Here is a 21,235-nt window from a genome sequence, read left to right as displayed (position 1 = left end):
GATGTTGAGCATATGGGAGTTCCCCATATTATATATGTGACTTTACTGTGACCTAAAAACTTTTTGAAGACATAATAAAAAAAAAAGGATGTAGACACTAAGGAAGAAGTGGAAGAGATTGCCTTACCACTGTACATACAGGGTAACACCTATTATAGTGATGAAAGACAAAACGTCAAAACAAAGTGTTATAATATTTTTCATTTTTTAATACCCCAATTTATTTTTTACTTTATTTTAGTTTTTCTAAATTACTATGTGTTCTAATTCTAATCTTTAAACCTATCATTACCATTTCATTTTCCTACTAATTGAATCTGGCAATATATTAGACTTCATTTTTGAAGTTTTGGATCACAGAGGGGTTCAACTATGGCAGGCAGGAAAGGAGCACTGATGGTGGGGTGTCCGTGTGTGTGGTGCCATTCCTGGGCAGGCTGAACTTTCTTTCGCGCTGGGCAGCTCTCCTTTTAGGGCGCACTTCCTGTGCGTGGGGCTCCCCTACGCGGGGGACACCTCTGCGTGGCCCGGCACTCCTTGCGCGCATCAGCACTGCACGTGGGACAGATCCACGCGGGTCAAGGAGGCCCGGGATTTGAACCTTGGGCTTCCCATGTGGTAGACGGATTCCTTAACCACCGGGCCAAGTCAGCTTCCCCTCTTATATTTTTTAATGTAACATTTTATGTGATCTATGTATCTTTCTAAAAAAGATAATAATAAAATAAAAGTATTTTAAAGATGAAAGAAAAATTGCATGGTATAGGCACAAGGATAGACATACTGACCAATGAAACTGAATTGAGAGTTCTGATCTAGATCCTTGAATACTCAGTCATCTGATATTTAACAAGGCCACCAAGCCCACTCAACCGGGAGAGAATGGCCTCTTCAACAAATGGCGCTTGGAGAATTGGATATCCATATCCAAAAGTATGAAAGAGGAATACCATCTCACCCTTTATACAAAAATCAACTCAAGATGGATCATAGAGCTAAATATAAGAGCCAAGATCATAAAGACCTTGGAAGTAGGGAAGCATCTACAGGGCATTGTAATTGTTTCATGAAATTCACATCCAAAGCATGAGCAGTGGAAGAAAAAATAGATAACTGGGACCTCCTCAAAACTGAAAACTTTTACACCTCAAAGGAGTTAGTCAAGAAACTGAAAAGACAGCCTACACAATGGGAGAAAATATTTGGTAACCATATATCTGACAGAAGCCTTTTATCCAGCATGCATAAAGAAATCCTATATCTCAAACATAAAAAGACAAACAATCCATTTTAAAAATGGGCAAGGGATTTGAACAGACACTTCTCCAAAGAAGAAATGCAAATGGCTAAAAAGCACATGAAACGATGCTCAACATCACTAGTTATTAGGGAAATGCAAATCAAAATTTCAATGACATACCATCTTACACCTATTAGACTGGTGGTCATTGAAAAAACAAAGGGGGAAGCAGATTTGGCCCAGTGGTTAGGGCCTCCGTCTATCACATGGGTGGCCTGCGGTTCAAACCCCAGGCCTCCTTGACCCGTGTGGAGCTGGCCCATGGAGCTTGCTGATGGGCACAAGGAGTGCCGTGCCACACAGGGGTGTCCCCACATGCAAGGAGTGCGCCCCATAAGGAGAGCCGCCCAGCGCGAAAGAAAGTTCAGGCTGCCCAGGAATGGTGCCGCACATACGGAGAGCTAATACAGCAAGATAATGCAACAAAAAGAAACACAGATTCCCATACCACTGACAACAACAGAAGCAGACAAAGAAGATGCAGCAAATAGACACAGAGAACAGACAACTGGGGCAGGAGGGAAAAGGGGAGAGAAATAAATAAATAAATCTTTAAAAAAAAAAAAAAGGAAAAACAAAGGATGACAAGTGTTGGAGAGGATGTAGAGGAATGGGAATCCTCATCTACCACTGGTGGGAATGTATATTGGTCCAGCCATTGTGGAGGACAGTTTGGTGGTTCCTCAAAAAACTAACTATAGTTCTGCAATATGATCCAGCAATTCCATTGCTGGGTATATACCCAGAAGAATTGAAAGCAAAGACATGAACTGATATATGCACACAAATGTTCATTGCAACATTTTTCACTATTGCCAAAAGTTGGAATCAACCCAAATGCCCATCAACAGAAAAATGGATAAACAAAATTAGGCATATATATACAATGGAATATTACTCAGCTGTAAGAAGGAATACAGTACTAACACGCAGGATGACATCGATGAATCTTGAGGCCCTTATGTTAAGTGAGATAACCCAGGCATTGAAGGACAAATATTACATGACCTCCCTGATATGAATTAAGCAAATCAAGCAGACTCAGAGAGCTAGAGTCTGGAAGACAGGTTTCCAGGAAATAGAAAGGGAGAAGAAGGTTGTGAGCCAATTCCCATACAGGTGAAATCTATGATAAAGTAGAAGTGAATAATTGTGCACTGAAAGGATATGACGAGGTGTAGTGATACTGTTGGGTTGGGCGGTGCAAGTTTGACAGGACAATTAGGTGGAAAGAGTGGGTTGGACAGTCCATGGAAATGAGGAGAGGGTTGGGGGAGGGAATATGTGAACATTGGGGATTTGTGAGTATGTGGTTGAAAGTACAATGTTGGGAAAGCTCTTTTGGCAATATGACAAGGAAGGGTTACTGGTTTAGGGTTTTGCATGGGGCTGGCATTCAGGACATGGCACACCTGGAGAAGTCTTTTAGTGAATGTGCGAGTGATAATTTTGTCATAATGTGTTGTGTCAGTGGGTGGAGACTCACAAAATGAGTAGGAAGGAGTTGGACTGCCATCCTGGAAAATGTTCTCAAACAGAGGTCGGGGTATCTCTTGAGAGCATGGGTGGTTCCTAATAGGGGAGGACTGATCAGTGTGTCAAGCCCTCAGTGTTGTTGCAACTAACTATGAATCTTATCCTTCAAGCTTGGTGGTCGCTGTGGGACACAAGGGGGAGTGGGTAGGTGAAATAGAGTAGTTGGAAAAGAGGATATTTAGGGAGCAATGCAAATGTTCTTCATGATCATGCAATGATGGATACAGGCCATGTTGAATTTCATGAAAAATTTATAAAAGTGTATGGTCTAGAGTATAGACCATAATGTAAACCATTGACCATGGTTGGTATCTATGTTTTGATATTTGTACATCAGTTGTAACAAATGTACCATCCACTTTAAAAAGGTTATTGATACAGGAAGGGGCAAAAGGGGGAGGATGTTGGGTATAAGGGAGTCCCCTATATTTTGTATGTGACTTTACTGTGACCTAAAACTTCTTTGAAGACAAAATGAAAAAAGTAAGAAATGGGGAAGAAATGGAAGAAAGTGTCACTGTACATACAGGACAACAGATATTACAGTGATGAAATTTCAGAAGTCAAGATATATTTTTTATATTTTCATTGTTTTTAATGTCTCAATTTAAAAATTTTATTTTAGTCTTTCTAAATTACTATATATTTTATTTGTTTAAACCTATCATTATTATTTCATTTTCCTTTTTATAGTATTTGGGGATATTCTTGGCTTCATTTTTTAAGACGTTTTGGATCACAGAAGGGTTCTAACTGTTGCAGGGAGGATCACTGGTGTGGGGTGTCAGTGATGGGGGATACATGGGAGAAAGTTCACCTGGGCATACATATAAGGTATATAAATTGTCCAAATATTCATGGGGCATTGTCACAGTGGGTGGAGATTCACACATAATTCAAAGAATATTGAATTCCCATCCTGGGGAGCTCTACCACATTCTCTAATGGAATAGCAACAATCCTCCAATTGCAGGGACAATGACTAGTGAAGAAGGATGGTCCATTGATGGGCCCTTGATACTGATGACTATGCTTATGAGCCTTTGCTCTTGAAATTGCAACTTAGCCTGGTGCTGTAGGGTGCCTAAGAGCTACTTCTGAGAACCTCCCTATTGCTCAAATGTGGCCTCTCTCTAAGCCAAACTCAGCATATAAATGCATTACCTTCCCCCCAGTGTGGGACATGACTCCCAGGGATGAACATTCCTGGAACCAAGGGATTACTACCAAGCACCAACTAGCAATGCAAATGGAAAAAAGACCTTGAGTAAAAGGGGGAAAAGGTAAAGACAAATGAGTTCTTACGACTAAGGGACTTCTAAGTGAGTCAGGAGACCATCCCAGAGGTTACGCTTATGCACATCTAAGCAGGATCTCATAGACTGCCAAAGTAGATGCTACCACAAATAGTGGGCCCCTGAGGGCTCTGGAGACACCCAATTCCTATAGTCATGGCACATAGCTCCCGAGTTTGGTGCGTTGCCAGTGGGCCCCACTTTGGAGTTCAGCCTAGTCAAGTTGACACATTACAAAGCCACCATTTTGTGTGTGTGTGATCTACGCCTGTGTATCTGTGATTTTCCATTTCATACAAATGATCACATGCTGTATCCATTATTCTTCCCTTGCTTTTTTTTAACTTAACTATACAGAGAGATCGTTCTTTTTTAATAGAAATTATCTCACTTTTTAAATGTCTGTCTAGTTTTCCATTGTAATATTGTCTACCATTTAGGTTCCAGTCAGAAAAACAGAAACTTCACCAATTAATTTAGTAAAGAAGACTGAAGATAAAGAACTGTTTACTAGAATTGGAGAACTAAAATTTCCAAAAGGAAGCACTCATATAGCACAGAGATAGTCACCATAGGAAGCAGCTACAACCCCTAGGGCTAGGATAACAGAAAGAATAAGTTGAGGAGATTAGAATTTAGAGACATGGAGGATTCAGACCTCCTAGGAGAAGTAGCTGCCGGTCTAGCAGTGCTCTGACAAGCATGAGAGGGTTCTCAGAGCTGGGCCTTACCCTCTGAGGAGAGAGTTCAGTCAGCCCGTGTTGGAATCTCTGTGGCTGGTTCTGAGAGTGTAGAAAACAACTGCAAACTGGAACCAAGTACTGCTACTGGAACCAGTTGCTGCTGCCAGAGTGAAGAATAGTTGCTTGGGTAATGCTGAAAGGAACGAAAGAAGACTGGAAGGTGCATGTCTCTAATTCCTCCTCCTTCCTTGTAACTTCCCTCTAGTGTCCCCTATTGTCAGAGTGTGGCAGGGAACCACTGACAAAGAAGAAAAGAGGTTTGCGGAGTCGCAGTCCCAGAATCACAAAGTGAATTTGGAGCTGAAAGAAAATAGCTTAATAACTACCACATATTGTAATTTATTTAACCATTCCTTTATTCTAGAATATTGCTAAAATTAAAGATCTTGTACATATGTAATTTCACACATATGCAAGCATATCTGTGGAAAAAATTCATAACGGAGAAATTGCTGGATCAAGGGTAGGCTCATTAAAAATTGTTCTCTACACAGTCCTGGACAAAGTATGCTAGTAAATTTTTGGTATGTTTCAATATTATAGGTGAAAACAGTATCATCAGTGAGTGAGAAGTATCTTTTCATATGTCCAAGATCTATTTATAATTCATTTTCTATAAACTCTCCCTTCATATGCTTTGTCCATTTTTCTATTGGATCATTGATTTTTCTTATTAATTTTCAGAGGTATATATCTAATAAAGAGTTGTGCTTTGTCTGTGACATCAGTAGTTAATATCTATCAGTTATCTTTTGAATTTGCTTTTGACAGTTTTTAAAATGAAGATATTTTCTATTTTTCTGAGTTCTGAGCTATATTTAAAAAGTCCTCTCCTTTGAGATTATAAGAAAGAAATCACTTATATCCCTGCTACACAAGGACGGTTTCATGTTTTATTTTTAGATTTTTGATGCATCCAGAATCTAATTTTTGATATAGTATAAGGTAAATACCACTTTATTTTTTTTCCATATGAGTACCCCATCTTCTCAAAACCATTTTCTTTGTTAATTACCCATCTTTCCTACTGAATTTTCCTTGTCAATTCACTCTCCTATTAGTTTTAGACCAGTAGTCTTCAAATTAGGGTACAGATACACCTAAGGGTATATGAAGTCTTTTTAAAGGGCACATAAACAGTTTGTTTTACAGTTATGTCCAGATCCTCAACTTTAACATACACTTTCCTTAAATCATTTCTCTGAGAAGATATCTGTTATCAGAGACCTCTTTTCATGCCTCCTTTTCCCAAATTTTCTCCCACTTTAACAAGAAATACATATTCTGTACCCATCCTAGTCTTACTTTTACACATTGCCAAATCAAGAAACAATTCAACAATTTAGGCACCGTAATACATCCTAAGCATCCATCTCAGTAAATTTTACTTTTTAAGTGATGAGAAACAAACTCTTTGTCTGCTGAATGACTTCATGGCTTGCTCCTTATCCCATTAGGCAGCCTAGCAATGAGCCACTTCAAAAAGATGGCTATGAGGCTACTAGCTGCTATCAGCCTTGACATGAATATTCCCTTCACTGAGCTACAAACACTTTCTTCTTCTGAGAAAACCATTCTACTTCTAGGTTTCATATCCAACCAAGTGCTCCCTGCCCCCTCTCAATGCTCTTATAAAAAGGGCTACAAAAAAAAGGGATACATAAGTGGGGTTCTGTGCCCTGCCAAAAAATACCCCTGTCTGAGATGAGAGCTTGAGAAATCTGGTGTACTCTGCTGCTGTCTCTTAGATAAAAGATTTCACAATAAGCCTTACTGTATGCTTCCATTGCATATTATTCAGGATGTTTGGGGCCAACTAATCACATAAATTATTTTACGCTTAGGTATATGTGTGTGTGTATTTGATGTGTTGTGAAGAAGTATGATAAGATTACCAATAAGAGTACTATATTAGGATAAAAATCTAAAGGGAATGGAATAGACATAGAAGTCAAAGGAGGAAAAGGAACAATGTGAAATTTCTCACTGACAGAGTAAAGCTTGTTCATTAATGTTTTAAATAGATGATTATGGATTTAAAATCACTGTATTATTTATATTCCCATTGCAGTGTGATAAGTGGCTTTATGTTAAAACATTTGTAATACCCCATAACCAATATACTTTGCAAATATTTATATTTATGCTGAAGGAATTTGGATGTCAATTTTAAAATGTTTGAGAGGGTAAATAGTTTTCCACAAAGATTTTAGGAGGGTTGTCATTTAAAATTTTTTTCTAAAAACCACTAATCTTAGAACTGCTTCTTTTCTTACATTTCTAACACCTCCTCCCCATCCTCACACTCAACTGGAATTACTCAGCACCTTCTGTGTGTGTGTGTTTACGGATACAAAGTACAAAAGTTGTATAATATGAGCCCAACTATTATAATAGTTGCTCTGTAAATTGAATTGAATTGAAAAATTAAATGTTTAAAATTTGCCATAAGAGCAAAATAGAAAATAAGGTAAGACATGTGTCTCTTTCTTTCTCCTTTCATAAGTTTACAGTGAATAAGAAAAAAATGGCTAGTGGTCTGTAGTAGTAGACCAAGGACCATAGTTCTTGGCCCTATCCTGTTCATTTTTTTTTTTTCCCAATCAGCAACTTGTAGGAAGACTTAGAACCTTGTACTCAAAATGTGTTGTGTGCATCAGCAGTGTTGGCACCAGCTGAGAGCTTGTTAGAAATGAAGAAACTCGGTTATGACCCCCAGGCTTTTGAATCAAAAGCATCATTTTAACAATATCTCCAGGCAATTCCCACTCACATTAAAGTTTGAGAACCTCAGATACACAGCACCTGGCTGTCTTGTTATCTCATGGGTGACAGCCACACCATGGGAGGTTCCCGTTCTTCACTTCCTAAATGCACTCTTTACTGCCCCATGACTGCCATTATTATTAAGGATAATAACAACATGTATTTGTATAACAATTAACAAGGCACTTTCATGTACATTATCTCATTTGATCCCAACCATAATCTTCAATTTAGAATAGAGTGCTTCTACAAAGTGCACAAATTCAATTCCAGCAACATGAGGAGATGCTGGCAGAGCTTCCTGAATTGTTTTTCAAAGATGCGTATACTCGAGGTCCAAAATTATTTTCAAATTGAATCATGTCAGTAGTTTTTTGTGTTCAGTTTTATTGTTATGCTCAAGGAGGTTTTAGAAGAAGAAAAAAGCCATGATTCTGTTTGTTTGTTTGTTTGTTTGTTTGTTTGTTTTAGGACAGAAGAGTTGATATTTTAGATCTAGAAACCATGTTAATAAAACGATGTGGTGTGGAGATCCTGGAACTTGTCCATGGCAGAACACAAACTACAAACTAGAACTCTGATTCTTTGTTCAAAAAGAAGGTAACATTTCTTTATTAAATTATTTCAATATTAATCATATCCCCCCCAAACCCAGGAGACTCTTACTGAAAAATACAATACCAACACTATGATCAGAAGGTGTCTGCAACTGTGACCAGCATAAAATCACCAGGTCTTAGTCTCATCAATAATTACATGCCAACCTATCATTTCTGATCAGAGAGACTTTTAAATGAATCAGAGGAGTATATGACATTTTGTCATGGCCCTTTTGGCAGGTGGACATTATGTTAAGATGTGAAAAACAAGCTCTTCATTATTCAGCTCCTTCTGTTAGCCAATTTTATGTGAAATGTTCTCCCTCACACCAATGGACAGCTCCCTTCAGGAGAAACGCAGGGTTGGGAGTTAAGGATTGAAAAATGGATGCATGATAGAAGTAAGATTTCGAATGAGTGAGGGTTAAGGTGATCTTTATTCAAACTGCTTGGCACTAAAAAATAAAAGTAACAATTTTACATTTTGATGTGCAGAAAGATATACAGGAGACTTTAAAAAAAAATCGCCTCTTGCCATTAGTGTGTCTGCTAAAATGATACTTTCATAGCTGAGTCTTCTCTGGTCCCCAGGCAATGTTAGTCCCCTTTGATACACATTCCTTTGAACTCTCTCCCTTTTTATTGTCATTTATTTTTTTAAATATATTTTTTATTTATTTTTAAAAGACACATAGATTACACAAAATGTTACATTAAAAAATATAGGAGGTTCTCATATGCCCCACTCCCCGCACTCCCCACTTTCTCCACATCAATAACTTCTTTCAATAGTGTGGTACATCCACTGCAATTGGTGACTACATTTTGGAGCACTGCTACATAGCATGGATTATAGTTTACATTGTAGTTTACATTCTCTCCCAGTCCATTCAGTGGGTTATGGCAGGATATATAATGTCCTGCGTCTGTCCCTGCAATATCATTCAGGACAACTGCAAGTCCTGACAATGCCCCCATATCACACCTCCTTTGCCCTCTCCCTACCCTCAGCAACTCCCGTGGCTACTGCCTCCATATCAATGATATAATTTCTTCCATTGCTAGAGTCACAATAATTCTATAGTGGAATACCAGTAATTCCACTCTAATCCATATTTTATTCCTCCATCCTGAGGACCCTGGGATGGCAATGCCACTCCATCTCTCAATTGAGAGGGGCCTTTGATCCCATACAGCTGGTGGATGGGACTCTCATGTCCACAGCTGTAGATTTCTCTCAGTTCCTTGGTGTGGTGGTTGTCCATCCTCACCTCCCTGTCAGCTGACCTGGGTAAGTCCAACAAACTGGAGATTAGGTGCTGCAACACCACTGAGGCTCAGGGTCCAGCTGGCACATGGACAGCCCAGAGTTTCAAGTTTCCTGGGCATACAACAAACCCAGTGCCAACCAGTTTCAATAAAAGGGACAGAAGAGGCATGTGTAGTCAATTTCCCTTTGTCATAACACCCATCACATGTCTTCCCTACTACACTGGTAATTTCATGAGGGCTGCCATGAACAGCACCATATTCCAATGTTGGGCACATAGAAAACACTCCGTAAATATTTGTTTATAGAATGAAAATATGGATGAACAAATTAATGAATGAAATCCTCTCTGTGAAGTGTTACATATAGCTAGTGCTTTAAGATGTTCAATTAAGTAACTAAAAGCACTAATACAGTTAAGGCAAATCTACAATAGGGGTCTAAAATTGAAAGGTGAGACTAGACATGGAAATATATGACCCAGAAAAATGATCATTTAAGATTAAGCTTGTCTTATAGCTTGGAACATGGATTGACTCTCTTTTTTAACAGCTTTGTTGACATATAACTTGCATACTATAAAATGTGCCTGCTTAAAGTGTACAATTCAATGGCTTTTAGTATATTTACAGATTTAATAATAGATTATATATTGAATTTCAGAACACTATAATCATCCCAAAAAGAAACTTTGTATCCACTAGCGATCACTTCTTTCTCCCCTCTCTCCTCACCCCCAGGCCTCAGCCCTAGGCCACCAACAATATAATTTCTGTCTCTATAGATTTGCCTTTTCTGCACAGTTCATAAATAAGATCAACAATATACTGCTTCTTTCACTCAGCATAAAGTTTTCAAGGTTGATGCACATTGTGGATTGTCAGTGCTTCCCTTTAATTGTTAAATAGCTTTCCATTGTATAAATATACACATTTTTCTAGAATCTAAGAGGGGGCATTTTTCCATTCTACAGTTGCTAGACCTTTAGGCTGTTCCCAATGTTTGGCTCATATGAATAATACTATGAACATCTGGGTACACATTTTTGTGTAGAACTGTGTTTTCATTTCTCTTGGATAGATACCTAGGAGTGAAATTTCTGGGTCATATGGTAATTCTGTGTTTAACATTTTGAAGAATGGCCAGATGATTTTCCAAAGTGGTTGTGACACTTTACATTCCCAACAGCAATGTATGAGGGTTTCAATTTCTCCATATCCTCACTAATACTTGTTATAGTCTGCCTTTTAAAATTATAATCATCCTAGTAGATGGGAAGTGGTGAATTGATCCTCTTAATCAGATTCACCAAATATTTGTGGAACTCTACCTCATTTTGCTAATAGATTCAGATTCAAAAACATAAAGTTTAATGCACATACAGAGTATCTAATAAATCAACAATATTTCAGGGAAGCAGACTTTGCCCAGTGGTTAGGGCATCTGTCTACCACATGGGAGGTCCACGGTTTAAACCCTGGGCCTCCTTGACCAGTGTGCAGCTGGCCCATGCACAGTGCTGATGCACACAAGGAGTGCCCTGCCACACAGGGGTGTCCCTCACGTAGGGGAGCCCCATGCGCGAGGAGTGCGCCCCATAAGGAGAGCCGCCCAGCACGAAAGAAAGTGCAGCCTGCCTAAGAATGGCACCGCCCACACGGAGAGCTGACACAATAAGATGATGCAACAAAAAGAAACACAGATTCCCAGGCTGCTGACAACAACAGAAGCGGACAAATAAGACAATGCAGCAAATAGACACAGAGAACAGACAACCAGGGCAGTGGGGGGAGGGTTAAGGAGGGGAGAGAAATAAATAAATAAATAAATCTTTTTAAAAAACCAATATTTTAAAATGTCTGATTGTACATTTGCTATATTAGGTATTTGGAAAAAAAAAACTCTCAGCATTAACAGTTTATCTTGCCCAAAGAACATCTTTTATGCATTAGACAAAATAGCCATTAATATAAAAGATGCATAATCATCTTTAAGGAATTCTTATCTCTGATTAGTAAGAAATTAAACTCAGAGATTAAACAAATAGATAATAATCACATAGCAGGCATTATAAAGAGCTATATTACTTGATATTGTATGTGTCAAAGTGATGAGTAAATAACTAAATGAAGTAGATTGGTAAGGAAAAACTGAGATAAACACTTGTATAAAGATTTTTTAGTTGATTTCTTTTAGGCCCACTGCTTGTTTTCCCTAGATTCTTGGAAGTCAATATACTAAATATTATTATTTCATTTCTCCTTTGAGAAGGTCACTCATTTACATTTGGATATGATATTTTAAAGGGATCATAACTGGACTCCTAAATCTGCTTCAGAAAGTCTGATGGATACCTGGATACCTGGGGTTCCACAAGCATGCTTTCCTCGATCAAAAGTCACATCAGGGAAGCGGACTTGGCCCAGTGGATAGGGCATCTGTCTACCACGTCGGAGGTCCGCTGTTCAAACCCTGGGCCTCCTTGACCCGTGTGGAGCCAGCCCATGCACAGTGCTGATGTGTGCAAGGAGTGTGATGCCACACAGGGGTGTTCCCATGTAGGGGAGCCCCATGTGCAAGGAGTGTGCCCCATAAGGAGAGCCGCCCAGCACGAAAGAAAGTGCAGCCTGCCCAGGAATGTCACAGCACACATGGAGAGGTGACACACAAGATGACGCAACAAAAAGAAACACAGATTCCCGTGCCACTGACAACAACAGAAGCAGACAAAAGAACATGCAGCAAATAGACACAAAGAACAGACAACTGCGGGGAGAGGGTGGGAAGGGGACAGAAATAAATAAATAAATAAATCATCTTAAAAAAAAAAAGTCACATCAGAGCCTTGCAGTTCTAGTGAGTTCCTCCTTACATCAAGTCTGTCCTGTCACAGAGATGCAAGGAGCCCTGTTTTCATCTCTGAATCGCTATGTTTTCATTTCTGAATCTCTATGAGGAGTCAGAGCAAACCCAGGAGTAAAATCCATCTTGGCTTCTTTGGAAGTTTATCACTGAGTGTCATGTGTATAGCTCCTTGAGCACCCAGACCTTACCTTATCTGTAGTTTACTTAATATAGAAGATGACCCTCCATGCAGAACAGCCACTAACATATCACCTCTCTGAGGGGATTTTCTCCATTGCTTATTTCCCATCTATTAAGGGTTAAATGATGTCCTCTAAATATAGGTTCAAGTCCCAACTCCTGGTCCTGTGAATGTGACCTTATTTGGAAATAGGGTCTTTGAGGATGTGATTAGTAAAGAGGAGGCCAAACTGGATTAGGGTGGGTCTTAATCCAATATGACTAGTATTCTTATAAAAAGGGAAACATTTGGACATAGAAAGAGAGAGAGAGAAAGCCAAGTGAAGAATGAGGCAGAGGTTGGAGTAATGCTGCCACAAGCCTAGGAACACCAAGGATTCCTGGTAATGCCAAAATCCAGGAGAGGGGCAAAGAACAAATTTTTCCCTAGAGAATTCAAAGGGAACATGGCCCTGCCTACACCTTGATTTCAGACATTGTCTCCAGAACTGAGACAATAAATTGTTGTGTTAGGCCACCTAGTTTGTTTGTTATGGCAGCTCTAGATAATTAAGACAATAATCCTCACTGGAAACAGGCTTGCTTCATTCCTTTTGCCTTTTTCTTTGACCCACCCACTTACAGTCATTCTCTCTTGTCAGTGTGGAGATCTCTGGCACTGCAGATAGTTATTCCTGCTTGGCCAAATCGGGTTCTAACATCATGCTTGGCTGTCAATGGTCCTACCTCGCTCCAGCTGTACCTACTTTTTCTTCCCAAGTGGTGTGAAGCCCAGAGAGAAGCATCAGGGGGACCTCGTAGCCCATGGCAGCACTTCTTTTTCTTCCCCCTTGGCTTCTCTGGACGCCCTTAAGTACTGGAATGCACAACCGAGTACATGCACATGACCATGAGCTACTGAGCACAGCACCTGTGCTGGGATTGGGTTAACTAAATGATCACAGTTTGCTTTGTGCTTTGGGACAGAATAAGGTCTTCTTAACTGGTGCCACAACAAATCTTGGGCCAAAAGTGATGCCAAAGCCTAAAGGGATTGGCCACAGGGTAAGGCCACAGTGTTGCTTTGGTAGAAGAGTTCAGGTAGATATGAACCAAATTCTTGAGGCCTTCCCTAGCACAGCTTGCTAGACAGACCTTTTATTTCTTCCTGATATTTATCTATTGTGCATCCAACATCTCCAACAAATTAAGGGATGGGGATGGAGTGGGAGGATACCACCGGTCTAATTCACAAGTTCAAGTTTTATGTAGTTCTTTTCTGTGATTTTTTTTTGCTATGAACGCTTATTTTATTCTACAAAATATTAATCCACTGGCTTGTAATCTTAAGGATAAACCTCAAAAGTGTTGCCATTTAAAATCAATCCATAACAAATAAACACTGATCACCTCTGTGAAAAGTAGAGTTTCAAACTGCCTTCCCAAAGCCTTATTAACATAATATTGACTAATCTCTTGTAAAAAAAAAAAAAGATGGAATGTATGAAAGCAGCCTGTGAAATATATTTTTGGATCACTAGATTTTTTTTTCTAGGTGGAGGTGAGGGAGGGGAACCTGTAAAATTTCCCAGTTCTGAACAAATTTCTTTACACATCGTATATCAGTTGTCTGGCTCTATGGTGCTCAGCGCTTTGTGTCACCTCAACTGACTTTGGTATCCTTCATGTTACTGTAGATGATGAAAACACTATCTGTACTTCTCAAGGAAACTTTTAAAAGATGATTTCACTGAACTTAAAGTTCTGGACAATAAGTAACCTTGTTTAATAGTTTTCTTATAACAAGTGTGGTAGTCTGAGACTGTATGTACCCCAGAAAATCATGACCTTGAAGATGGTTCATTCCTGTGCATGTGAACCTAGTGTAGGTGGGATGTTTTGATTAGATTACTTTAGTTAATGTCCTTTCAATTAAGTTACTTTGGTAGCCATGACCCAGGGCAGGTCTTAATCCTCTTACTGGAGTCATTTATAAAGGAGATGAATACAGAAAGTAAGAGAGAAAGCCAGAAGAAGCCAGACACTGAAGCAACAAAACCTGGAAGATAAGGGAGAAATCATCCAATGCCACCATGAGCCTTGCCATATGAAAAAGGAGTCCAAGATTACCAGTAGCCAGTCTTCAGGGAGAACACATTGCCTGGTGATGCCTTGATTTGGACATTTTTCATGGCCTCAGAAATCCCTTGTAAAAGCTAACTCATTATTGCAAGTAAATAAAACCCTTGTAAAAGCCAACCCATTTCTGTTATATTGCATTTTGGCAATCTAGTAAGCTAAAACAGCAAGGATATATGGTTTCCTCCTGTGGCAGTTTGATATTGTTTATGAATTCCAAAAATAGATATTGGATTATGTTTGTAAACTGGTCTGTCCCTCCATGCATATTAGATTACATTGGATTCAGAGGTTTCACTTTTACTTCATTAAATAACGATTAAGGCTTTGATTGGATTACATCAGTAGGACATTGCATCCCCACCTCCTTGGGGGGCAGGGACTCACTGAGAAACCTTACCACAGAGAAGAGAGTTGGAGTTTTGAGCTGGATCCTGGGAAGTAAGCACACAGATGAGCAGAGCAGCTGAGCCTGGAGAGAATCAAGCCCTGGGGAGAGAGACAGAGACAGTCACCAGTCTACAGCTGGCCTTGTGGAGAGAGCAGGGCACCTGAGCCCAGAGACAAACAACCCCTAAGAGAGGAACCCAGGGAGCCTGAACTTGTGGCAGATGTCAGCAGTCATCTTGCTCCAACGCATGGCAAGAGACCTTGGTGAGGGAAGTAACTTATGCTTTATGGCCTGGTGACTGTAAGCTTTGACCCTAAATAAATACCCTTTATAAAAGCCAACAGATTTCTTGTATTTTGCACCAGGACCCCTTTGGCTGACTAATACACCTCCTATTTCAAATAAAAAAACATTCTCTAACTTAAAGATGTAATATAGGGAAGCAGACGTGGCTCAACTGATAAGAGCATCCACCTACCATATGGAGAGTCCATGGTTCTATACCCAGGGCCTCCTGCCCCGTGTGGTGAGCTGGCCCACAAACAGTGCTGTTGCGTGCAAGGAGTGCCATGCCACACAGGGATGCCCCTGCATAGGGGACCCCCAGGTGCAAGGGGTGTTCCCTGTAAGAAGAGCCGTCCCATGTGAAAAAAGTGCAGCCCACCCAGGAGTGGCACAGCACACACAGAGAGCTGACACAACAAGATGATGTAACAAAAAAGAGATGCAGTTTCCCGGTGCCGTCTGATAATACAAGCAGATGCTGAAGAACACACAGTGAATGGACAAAGAGAGCAGACAACATGGGGGAAGGGGAGAGAAATAAATAAAATAAATCTTTAAAAAAAAGATTTAATATATTTGTTAGTTTGTTTCAGAGATCCCAAAGTCTCAAACCTGAAGTCTATCATAAGCATGTAAAAATGATTAGTAATCTATCTTGTTAGACATAGAATGCCACATCCCACCCAAAAGAGGAGAAAACGTCAAGTTATACATGTCTGAACTTTGACTTTACCTTATTTATCTAAGCCTCAGAATCTTCATCTACTAAGGGTTGTTGGGAGAATTAAATATATAGAAGATGTTTGGGAGAGGGCCTCGAATGTAGTAGGAATGCAAAAGTAACGGTGAAGATTGCTTTTTGCTAGATAATAAAATTTAGGCTTGTAATTCAAGGTGTTTATATTCCTATTGGGACAGTTTGAAGAAAAGATCATGTTCTTGAAGCTAATCCATTCTGGTGGGTGTGCGACACTTTGATTGGATTACTTCAGTGAGTCATGACCAGGGTGGGTCTTGTTCCTCTTGTTGGAGTTCTTTATAAATGGAGAACTAAAAGCAGAGACACACAGAGAAAAAGCCACAGAGACGGAGAGAAGGAACCCTGTGGCTCTGAGAGGAACCCAGGAGAGAGGAAGCCACAGATGGAGCAACCAGAAGTTGAAGAAACAATGAGGCCCAGAAGAGAAACAGATGCCTCCATGTGCCTTGCCATGTGGCAAGAGTCTGGATTACCAGCAGCCAACCTTCGATGAGACAGCATTTCTGATATTTCTGATGATGTGTTGATTTGGATGCTTTCATGGCCTCAGAGCTGTAAGCTTTTAACCCAATAAAAATTCCCATTATAAAAGTCAACACATTTCTGGTACTTTGCTCCCAGCAGCACTTAGCAAAGTAAAACACCTATCTTCATCCTCCTTCCTGCCCTTTCCTTATTCATGTATTTGTTCATTCATTCATTTGTTCAATATTTATTGAGTGCCTGCTATATTCCAGTCTTAGTTGCTGTGGATAGAATGGTGAATAAAATAGATTTTTCTCATAGATCTTACTGGAAGACACAAACAGACAACTTTAAGTCTATGCAATAAATATGAAGATGGAAGAAGCATCAAATACTCTGGAGTAGAGAGGAGAGGGACTCAATCCAGTCTGTGCATTCAGAAAAAGCTTCTTGCTTACTCTAAACTGAAACCTGAAGAATATATATGAGATGGCAAAGGAGAAAATGTGGGGGAAAGTATTTCAGACAATGAGAACCCCAATGCAAATACCTAGGGGTGAGAGAGAACTTGGTACCTTTTGGTAACTGAAAATAATTCAGTGTTGCTGAAGAGCAGATAAAGGATAGAAAAAGAAATGAAGTAGAGAATTGTTTATGATGAAGTTGGGGAAATGAACAGATTGAGATTATAAAAGGAATTATAATCTGAAGTATTTGCAATGTATCTCAAAAGCAACAGGGAGTCATGGAAGGGTTGTGAGTAAATCGGGGATTTGTGTTTTAAAGGGCTTACACATAATGTGAAAAATGAACTGGAAGAAGGCAACACTGGAGATGGGGATGCCAAGTTGGAGGTGATACAATAATTTAGGCAACAGATGACAGTGTTCACGTCTAAATTATGGTAAGTGGTGATAGGACTGGAGTAAACACATGGGTTAAATGTTTAGTAGGTAGCCTCACTGGACTTGGTGATTTATGAGAAGAGGTTAGGATGGTGGTGAGGCAGGAATCAAGAGGTTACAACTCACTAGAGGGAACACAAGTAAGAACAAGTTTGGGAAAAAGGATAATGAGTTAGTGTGAACATAATGAATTTGAAATTCTATGGAATATCCAGACATATCCATAGCCCAGAAGAGAGGTCTAGGCTGGTACAACAGATTTGAGAGTAATCAGTATATAGCTGATAAAACCACGGAAGTGGGAAACAAATGAGATTGTACAACGGGACAAACTTTCTGACAGAATCCTGGGAAACACTGACTCACAAGAGATAAACTGAAGAAGAGGAATCCCCAAACAGGGATAGCCAGACAGGCAAGAAATCCAGGAGAGTTAGAAGCCACTAAAGTCAAGAGGAAAAAAAGTATTTCAAGAAAGCCACTGGAGTCAAGGGGAAAAAATATTATGGAAAGATTAATGGTGTCAAATTCTAGAGAAAAATCAAGTAAGACACTCAATTTTCATTAGTTTTAACAAGGAGGGTATAAGTCAATTCAAATTCCACAAACACATAGAGGCATTTACACACATACATAAACACACACATACATTAAATCCTGTATGCTTGTTGAGAATTTATTGCTTCTTGAAAATACACTTTGATCTGCTTTCTTATTTTTCTTCTCTCACCACACCTCCACCCCAACCCTACAGGCAACTTCTTAGTTGCACTGCAGTCATCTGTGGCCCCCAGCACTCAAAAAGGAAAAGAGGAATTTGTTCAAGTGTTCATAGGGTATTGTCATTGTGGGTGAAGGTTCACACAATAACTGAAAGAACATCAAATTCCCATCCTAAGGAGCTCTGCCACATTCTCTAATGGGATAGCAGGGACTAGTGAAGGAGGATGGACCATTCACGCGCCTTGACAGTGATGACTATACTTATGAACCTTTAATTTTGAGATTGAAACTTAGCCTAGTACTATAGGGTGCCTAAAATTTACTTCTTGAGAGCCTCCTTGTGGCTCAAATGTGGCCTCTTTAAACCAAAGTCAGTATATAAATGCATTACCTTTCCCCCGGCGTGGGACATGATTCCCAAAGAAGAGCCTCCCTGGCACCGAGGGATTACTACCAAGCACAACTAGCAATGCAACTGGAAAAAGACTGTGACTAAAAGGGGGAAATGGTAAAGACAAATGAGTTTATATGGCTAAGAGACTTCAAAGTGAGTTGGGAGTTCACTTCAGAGGTTATGCTTATGCATGTCTCAGCAGGATCTCATTTATTGGCAAAGTAAATATTTGCCTCAAATAGCAGGGCTCCTGAGGGCTCTGGAGACATCAAGATACTATAGGCAGGACAGACAGTCCAGGTGTTTGGCATCCTGCCAATGGGCCCTACTTTGGAATGTATGCTCCCCAGTGTGACAGAGTTGGATTTGGTTGTGATTTCCCTACACATGGCTCTTCTGCCCCTTCTATTTGAACCCCTAGTTAGTGCTAGAGCTAATAGGTTTATGTCCAAGAGACTTAAATCTTTGGACCTTCCATGTGCCAGTTGGGTCCTGCATATCAAAAGAGTTGCAACACCTGCTCTTCCGTTCATTGGACTTACCTAGGACAACTAATAAGGAGATGATGATGGATAATGACCATCCCAAGGAACAGAGAGAGTCTACAACTGCAAGTAAGATGGTCCCATCCATCTGTCCCATGAGATCTAAGCCCCCTCTCAGAGGTGGAGAGGGTGTCACCATTCCAGAATCCTCGGGATTGTTTAATGAATGACGGACTAGAGTAGACGTACTATTATTCCACTATAGGCTTATTGTTATTCTAGCAATGGAAGAACTTTTCATCATTGATGTGAAGGCAGTGGCCACCAGAGGTTCTGAGGGGAGGGAGAGGAAAAAATAGGTGTAATATGGGAGCATTTTCTGGACATTGGATTTCCCTGAGTGATGTTGCAATGACAGATACAAGCCATTATATATCTTGTCATAACTTATAAAATTGTGTGGGAGAGAGTGTAAACTACAATCCACGCTTAATGGTAATGCTTGAAAATGTGTTCATCAATTGTAACAAGGGTACCACACTAATGAAGGATGCTGTTAATGTGGGAAAATGTGTGAGGAGTAGGAAGCATGGCAATGGGAATCCCCCATATTTTTTATGTAACATTTATATAATCTAAGCATCTTTTTAAAAATTAAAAAGTATATTTAATAAAAAAGGAAAAGAGGAAAGGGACCAAGGGTTGGGGTGCAACTTGAAGTTCTTTGATGAAGGCTAAACCCATTTATGCAATATTTGGACTCCAGCTGTTGTACAGAAACATCCAAATGGAAGCAAATTATTCCCACTTTAAAGATAAATTATAGAGATGAAATGCTAACTTGGCCAGCCCAAGTTAGGAAGTTTAATTCTCACATCCCCACAACTCAGTTGACCTTGGATAATTTAAGAAAGGAGATCATGGACTATGTATTTTAATATTTCAGAAGTTGCACTATTATGTTTCACTCCAGACAATTCCATCTAGAAATAAAACAAGAATGTGCATAAGTAATTTCTTTGCTATGTTTAAGTGATCATAAATTATTTGAGAAGGAAAACTGCAGTTGGAAATGCTTGCTGCAAAGAAAATGACTGAATTATTTCCAAAGTCCAATTATAGCTCTGAGGAATTCAAATGTATTAAAGATCTAATTGGTCAAGGGGTTAGGTGTATAAAATTTTTACATTTTCTTTTTTTTTTTACTCCCTCAAAACATATGGTTTTGTTAAAATAAATAGGATTTATTTACATGGCAGAAGAATGTCACATTATCTGACTCACATTCTACCTAAATTTTCCTTTTGGAATTTTTCCTCTAACAGATGGGTAATCTTATTTTATGCTGGATCAGCCCCACAATTTGATAGAGAGTTATGGTTTGAAATAGGATCAGTTGCTAGTTGTATGATTCAAATGCTCTTCAAGTACAATGTAGTCATCCCATCACTTTCAACAATAATTGAAATTATGTAGAAAATTTCCAGTGGTCTTTATCACTAATAAAGTATACCAGTACTGTAAGCCCAATTTTCATCCTGAAGAGAACCAGAAGTACTTCAAATTCCAAGAAGCAAAAAAGGCAAATATCGTAAACTATACAGAATGACAGCTTTGACACTGATGGTAGGCAAATTCAAAAACAGGTTCCAAAGTAGAAGGTCTGTAAACATTTATCAAATAAAGAGGTAACCATCAAGAGCAGCATGGGTTCAGCACAAACAGATTCTGTCAGATAATCTAATGACCTATCAAAATAGAGTTATTAGTCTAATGGCTTTATAAAGCTAATGTAATACAAACAAGGAAATCTAAAAAGATTAAAATAATTGAACTATTCAAGCATAAGAGAATATCTAGATATTCTATTTACAATGATATAATTTACTGTGTTTACACAATCATCCAACATTTACTGAGTACTTTGCATCTTGCATTGTGTGGGAGGCTTACCCACCACCTCCTTTAATCCTTGCAACACCCTATGTGGTAGAAACTGTTCTTATCAAGAGGCAGTAGAGTGTGTGTGTTAAGCAGCCTGGATTCCAGCAACACCTGCATTCAATTCATGACTCTACCACACAACGGCTGCGTGACCCTGAGCAAGTCACTTAATCTCCATCTCACATTGCTCATCTGTAAAGTAGGGATGAAA

General features: G+C 39.4%; 1 long non-coding RNA gene across 1 annotated transcript in view; it reads right to left on the bottom strand.

Moving 5' to 3' along the window:
• The window catches only part of LOC131277916 (uncharacterized), a 48,530-nt gene that overhangs the window by 22,452 nt on the left and 4,843 nt on the right, over positions 1-21,235 (bottom strand). Inside the window, exon 2 of the long non-coding RNA XR_009184959.1 lies at positions 15,073-15,161. This is a non-coding gene — a long non-coding RNA (uncharacterized lncRNA). The remainder of the gene's footprint in view (positions 1-15,072; positions 15,162-21,235) is intronic.

Source organism: Dasypus novemcinctus, chromosome 1, assembly GCF_030445035.2.
Source record: "Dasypus novemcinctus isolate mDasNov1 chromosome 1, mDasNov1.1.hap2, whole genome shotgun sequence".
In the NCBI taxonomy this organism is placed as follows: Eukaryota; Metazoa; Chordata; class Mammalia; order Cingulata; family Dasypodidae; genus Dasypus; species Dasypus novemcinctus.
This window is presented reverse-complemented; position numbering and strand designations above follow the sequence as displayed.